Raw genomic sequence first — 6,932 nt, forward strand, 5'->3', positions numbered from 1 at the left:
ATATTGTAACTGGCGAAATCCAAGATACGCCACTCTCGTGTCGGTTGTCAGTGCGTGTTAAAGCACTGCATACCATCAAAGTTGTTCAAAGGTATTCCAGTACATCTCTTTCGATCTGCGTCGTTTCATTCTCCCTCACATCCTTTCCCTCATAGAGTGCTTTGCAGGTGTGCAATGATTGCGGCAGTTACTGCAACTTTCAGTTCGTCATGAGCCCTCATCTTTCCAATGGAGGCGCATAAAGCGTCTTGTGCATCATTTGAAATTGCTTTACATTCGTCCACTCCTTCGTAGCAAATAGGAAACGTCCGATAAATGTCCAATAACGTCGATATCCTGAGTAATTCAAATGCAGCTTGCGTAGCTTTCTGGGAAATTGCTTAGGGCCGCCAAATAAACCTTGTTAGGGTTCTTCAGTGAGCATTCGCTGCAAGCTTAATTTCGTCCATTGGAACCGAGGGTTATCGCTTCGCTCTTCGAAACGTCGACTAAAAGCCGCTTGGCACAATGACGCTTTCATTATAATACAGTGTAACTTAAGCGATCGGTTCCCACATTGAACAAATAAACCTGTACCTGGTAGTTTTCCTTTATATGCAGAGCTAGCAATATCATGCGAGCTCGGTGTGTTTTCCTTGCGTCCTCTAGAGGGAAACACACGTGGACGTCCCCTTTATTGCCAGCCGGGCCACAAAACGTCGATGTCTCTGTCAAGCTTTGTTACTTTGGCTCTCTTGCTCAATGGCGCCGGATTCAATGAACTGAGTTCTTTTTTTTTCTTTTATGACAAAATCACGCGACTCGGATTTCAATCGTGTCGCCGAAACATCACTCGCCAAGGTCTATAGCGTTAAGCGAGGAGTTTCCAGAAGACGAAGCTGTTGTCGAGCCTTTGGGGCAATCGGCAATATTGGCTGACGACGTGCGCTGGTCTGCGCGCCACTGACGCTGAACAAACAGTGAGTGCTTGCTTGCCGGGCCATTGGTTTCACGCTCCTTCGGGGGAAAAACAGAAGGCGAGAGTGAAAACGTAAATAAAGGAAGCAAGCTGAGCGAGCAGCCGGAGTCAGTGAAGGCCATCGTAGCAGCCCGCCTCGCGCACTGGGCTTGAAATGAGCTGAACCGTTCTCAGTCGCAGCCCGGAAGCCGTGTATTTACGATCCGTCACCGCGTTTAGCGGCGGGACTCGAAGAAATTAGTGGGATGATTTTGTGTACGTTATTTTTTCTTGGTTTTCTTTCTACTCTGGGCTTGTCGTTTTGAGAGGGTGCCACCAGACGTTAGACTGCGCGACAGAAGATGGCTCAGAGATTTCGGGCAGCTGCGACGACTTCGCAGCGTCTTGGTGACTCGGTGGATACAAACATTAAACAAGTATGAGCCGTCTCGGGTGTCCGCAATCAATTCTGCTAATGCTACTTCATCCCACTCTATTACACAAAGGTGCATCGGAGAAAAGGGGAAAAACGAAAACAATTTAATCGAAGACCTGGAAGCGACAGCAGCGTGATCATTTAGATTATTCTACATTGCTATTGGTTGGTCCTTTGAAAAATTTTGGTTTGGTTTGGTTTGGTTTGGTTTGGTTTGGTTTGGTGTGTGGTGTTTAGCTTCTCAAAGAGACTGAGACTGAGAGACGCCGTAGTGGAGTGGTCCAGACATTTCGACCACCTGGGGTTCTTTAACGCCATAACCACTGCGCTACCCCGGCGGGGCTTACTTTGGTGTAAATTTCACCTGTTTGCTCTCAGTGCAAGGGTCAGGAACGTTACAATAAAAACGTTGAATAAAAATTTTCTACTGACCTGAATACAAGTACCATTCAGCAACGTTAATCAAAATTTATTTTAAGAACAGGAACTTCCACTACAACAATTTGAAGAAATTATGACATTAGGTTGAGGAACGCAACACATTATTACTGTGTAACGTGGCTGAACCTATAGTATAATGTGTCATAATACTAGTTTAGCGTAGATTGTTTTGGTAGAGGCTGGAGGTAAATTACACTGTCGCTGTCTTTTCGCAACCATCTGCCGGAGGCCCGCGCGTGAGGATGATTGTGACGTATATTGCTTAGGTTGCCAGCAGTGGCATAGTTGTACATTAAGCACCGCTTTAACAACGCCGTACAGACGTGCCCGCATGACCTGGCAGATTCAAGGGAACTAAAAGGGTGAATTATGATCTTAACCTCTCAAATCCCAAGTTGCAATGGCGCATAGTAAGATGAGCCGTATAAATGTACGCGCTGTCTGACGAGGATATGTCACTTAAGAGTGTGTGTGTATATATATATATATATATATATATATATATATATATATATATATATATATATATATACACACACTCTTAAGTGACATATCCTCGTCATATCCTCGTATATATATATATATATATATATATATATATATATATATATATATATATATATATATATATATATATATATATAGCGAAGTATACGCTTCATTAAAGGAAACATTTTTTATTTTACTCGACGTTTCGATCGGAGACCGATCTTTCTCAAGAGTGAATCTTCTTGGATAGTGTTGCGGCTTTTTAAGCATTTGGACATAGACCACACCTGGGTAGGAAAACAAAACGTGGGAGACAGAGGAAAGAGACAGATACAGTAGGGAAGGATTATGTCCAGGTGTGCCATCGCAGGTGCATCGCAGGTGCTGGACAGGCCTGTCGAACTGCGCTGACACAGGTGCCTGGATGCATAGTCTCTGCTGCGAAAGAATGCGGGCTATTTTCACTCTTCCTGGCCACGACGGCCGAAGAGTGGGAGTAGGGAAAAAAAATATATATATATATATATATATATATATATATATATATATATATATATATATATATATATATTATATATATATATATATATATATATATATATATATATATATATATATATATATATATATATATATATATATATATATATAATAAATGAATAAATAAATAAAAAAATAAAAAAGGGGGGGGATGGAGGTGGATAAGGAAAGGTCTTAGCTTAGAAAAAAAAAATGTCGGAAGCAAGCGAAAGAAAACAGAAAAGGGGGAGGGCGGTAGGAGGTAAGTGGCTCTGACAAGACCAGAACACACCAACAATTTGGTATTCAAAAAAGGTGATGACCTCAGGCGACTTGGCCAGGTGTGCATATTTCCTGTGTTCGTGACATCGGAAGAGATGACAGGACCCCGTGGTTTTCGTTTAAGCCCTGTTGTAGAGTATTAAATTTAAAAATGAAATATGATTCTCGTTGTTCGCGCTCACGAGTGTTTTTGAAGCCACTCTGTAATATTGTGACTTTAAGATTATCGAACTCATGTCCTTCCTTGCGAAGGTGCTTCGAAAGGGGGAGGTTGGGAAGGGTTTGAGCGTGCGAGCGGTGGTTATTAAATCTCAATCGGAAGGAATTATCTGTTTGGCCAATGTACTGCATACCACAGTCACCACACTCGAGCATGTAAACAACATTGCTAGAATCGCAATTTAAATCTTCTCGTATAAAATGTTTGAAATTTGAGTGGGTGCTTTTAGCCAGTGCTGTGGATTGCATGTGTTTACAGATTTGACATCGGCTTTTTCCGCATGACGTGCAACCCAAAGGTCTCGGTTTATTGACAGTTGAGTGGACAACGTGGTTTTGTAAATTCTTTGGTCTTCTGTATGTTACCTGAGGAGCAGTCGAGAATATTTTGGAAAGTCGTTGACTTTGTTCTATGATATTGAAATGTTTTTTAAGGATTTTGTTAATATTCGGGATATTGTCTGCGAAGGTTAGAATGAGATTACAGTGTTGTGGTGTTGGCTGTGATTCCGCAAGGGTGTGATGACGATTACTTATTTCAGCCTTTTTTATGGCATCTTCGATGATAGAGGGCGGGTAGTGTTGTTTCTCTAGTGTTACTCGCATGCGATTAGCATTTTCTTGAAAATCTATGGATTTTGAGCAAATACGTTTGAATCTGATAGCTTGCGAGTATGGGATTGAAGTCTTGCAGTGGCGTGGATGGCAGCTTTTGAAGTGAAGGTATTGTTGTCTGTCTGTGGGTTTTTTGTAAACGCTAGTGATTAATGCGCCCCCTTCAACTCGAACCAGAACATCTAAGAAGTTGATTTTACTAGTTGAGTAGGTATGTGTGAAAGAGATGTTAGGGTGTATGTTGTTGAATGAGGCGATAAACTTTACGAGTTCGTCCTCTGTTTCGGTCCAAATCATGAATATGTCATCCAGAAAGCGTTTGTAAAAAATTGGTTTGATTGCACATGAGGACAGAAAGTTGGACTCAATTTTGCTCATAAATATGTTTGCGTAATTTGGAGCCATTTTGGTGCCCATAGCTGTACCACTAGTTTGAAGATAGTATGAGTTGTTGAATTCAAAAGTGTTAAGTTTAAGGACCAGATTGGCTAGTGTCTCGATGGTACTTGGACTAGGAGAGTCTAAAATTTTATATTTCTCGTATGCTCCGATCATGGCCTGGATTCCGTCGTCATGTGGGATGTTAGTGTAAAGTGACACCACGTCAAGGGTGACTAGAAAAGCGCCATGAGGGAAGGTAATATTGGATAATTCTCTCAGGAAATGATTGGTGTCGCGTATGTAAGATGGATGTTTCGGAGGTATGTGTTTGATTAGGGAATCGATATAATCTGAAATTGGCTCTGTGAGTGTGCCGATACCGGAAACAATAGGTCGCCCTGGATAATTATCTTTGTGTATTTTCGGGAGCATGTAGAAGCGCCCCGCTGAGGTATTTTTTGGCGTCAGTGCCTTACTTACACGTAGGGGTAATTCACCTTCATCGGTTAGTTTAGTCAGAGTTTTTCCTATGATGCTCCGGTGTTCAGCGGTGGGGTTCGATGAGAGTTTCTTATAGAATTTTGGGTTACTGAGTTGGCGGTTGCCCTCCTGAATGTAATCGTCTTTGTCTAAAATGACTATACCTCCACCTTTGTCGGCGGGTTTAATAACAATGTCAGTTCGTTTGCCGAGTGAGCCTAATGCATTACGTCCTTTCCTTGTGAGGTTAGGTGGGCCAGATCTGCGTGTCCCAAAGGCCTGAAGAATATCCCCTTGTACTGCTTTTATATACATGTCAAGATATTTTTCCCTACCAGGTTTGGGCGTCCACGGTTCCTGAGGTCGGGGGAAGTGCGGATTACTCGAGTTTGGTCTATCGAAAAAGTATTCACGTAGTCTAAGATTTCGAGACAAGTTATCCAGATCTTTGAATAATTGAAATTCATTATACTTTCTATTACTTGGACAGAATTTTAGGCCGCGTGACAAAAGGGACTTTTCATCGGAGGTGAGTTGAGAGTTTGAGAGGTTAATTATAATTTCTGGAAGGTGTGGTTCCTCGGGTGTTTGGTCTAATGTGGTTAGGTGTTCGGTTACGGTTTTGAGGTTCTCGTTGGATGGGTGTATGTGGCTCCCTGGTTGTATTTCTTTTGTAGGGTCTATGTTTGCATCAACAATTATGTTATCCCGGGAGAACTTTTTAAGTTTCTTTGTCCAAATTTGCTCAATTTTGCAAGACTGGAAGACCTCAAGCTCGGTTGCCTGTGATGTTGAAAGCAACATGTTGTGACGCGCCCGCCTCTCCTCGAAGTTTAATGATGCCAACGTTTGTTCGAAGTGCTCAATTGTTATTTTCAAAAGTTTAAAAGATGCCCCGAGTAGTTCTTTGGTCCATGCTAGTCGATGGGATTCCGAAAGGTTATTCATCGATGGCATATATATATATATATATATATATATATATATATATATATATATATATATATATATATATATATATATATATATATATATATATATATATATATATACACGAAGGAAAGAAGCCAACAGTCGGCGAGGCCAAGCAAAGCATTGGGGATTGTACTTTATGTCTTTTTTTTTAATTTTTACTTCGATAATTACATAAATTAGTAATGTAATCTGTTTAAAGGAAAGGGAATTAAACACAAAGTAGAATAAAAAACAACGTGCCGATGGTGGGAACCGAACCCACGACCTCCGAATATCGCGTCCGGTGCTCTTTCTCAAGGTTCGTATACAGACAACATTAATACCCAAGAAAGTAGCAGGGGGGACAGAGGCCGATGTAGCTCAGTTGGAAGAGCACCGGACGCGGTATTCGGAGGTCGTGGGTTCGGTCCCCACCATCGACACGTTGTTTTTTCTTCTGCTTTGTGTTTAATTATCTTTCCTCTAAGCAGATTACATTACTAATTTCTGTGATTCCCCAAGTAACAAATATAAAAAAAAAGACAAAATACAATCCCCAATGCTTTCCTTGGCCTCCTCCGACTGTTGGCTTTTTTCCTTCATGTATTATAATGAGCACCCTCATTTCCCCTTCATTTATCTGCTTGTAGCTTACGGGAGTCTTGGTTCTGGCAGTCTTGAAGCCATAGGTAGCGTAAGAGGGTTCTAGCACAGCTTTCGCCCTCGCTCTTGATCACGTTCTACGTGACGCTGGCGGTAACACAGGACGTTCCACGTCCGCCGCTATGGTTGAGGGTGGCGCTGGTGAACACTCTCAAGGTTCGTATACAGACAACATTAATACCCAAGAAAGTAGCAGGGGGGACAGCGGCCGATGTAGCTCAGTTGGAAGAGCACCGGACGCGGTATTCGGAGGTCGTGGGTTCGGTCCCCACCATCGGCACGTTGTTTTTTCTTCTACTTTGTGTTTAATTATCTTTCCTCTAAGCAGATTACATTACCGATTTCTGTGATTATCCAAGTAACAAATATAAAACAAAAAGACAAAATACAATCCCCAATGCTTTCCTTGGCCTCGCCGACTGTTGGCTTCTTTCCTTCATGTATTATAACGAGCACCCTCATTTCCCCTTCATTTATCTGCTTATATATATATATATAGCCTCTTCTTTGAATGAC

General features: G+C 41.7%; 2 non-coding genes across 2 annotated transcripts; both read left to right on the top strand.

Annotated features, from left to right (window-relative positions):
- Positions 1 to 6,123: 6,123 nt before the first annotated feature.
- Positions 6,124 to 6,196, top strand: TRNAP-CGG (transfer RNA proline (anticodon CGG)). The gene has a single exon. It is a non-coding gene; the product is annotated as a tRNA-Pro (tRNA).
- Positions 6,197 to 6,623: 427 nt separating this feature from the next.
- On the top strand, positions 6,624 to 6,696 carry TRNAP-CGG (transfer RNA proline (anticodon CGG)). Its single transcript has one exon. It is a non-coding gene; the product is annotated as a tRNA-Pro (tRNA).
- Positions 6,697 to 6,932: the final 236 nt, after the last annotated feature.

The sequence above is a fragment of the Amblyomma maculatum genome, chromosome 1, assembly GCF_055883805.1.
Source record: "Amblyomma maculatum isolate TAMU_Amacu chromosome 1, ASM5588380v1, whole genome shotgun sequence".
Classification (NCBI taxonomy): Eukaryota; Metazoa; Arthropoda; class Arachnida; order Ixodida; family Ixodidae; genus Amblyomma; species Amblyomma maculatum.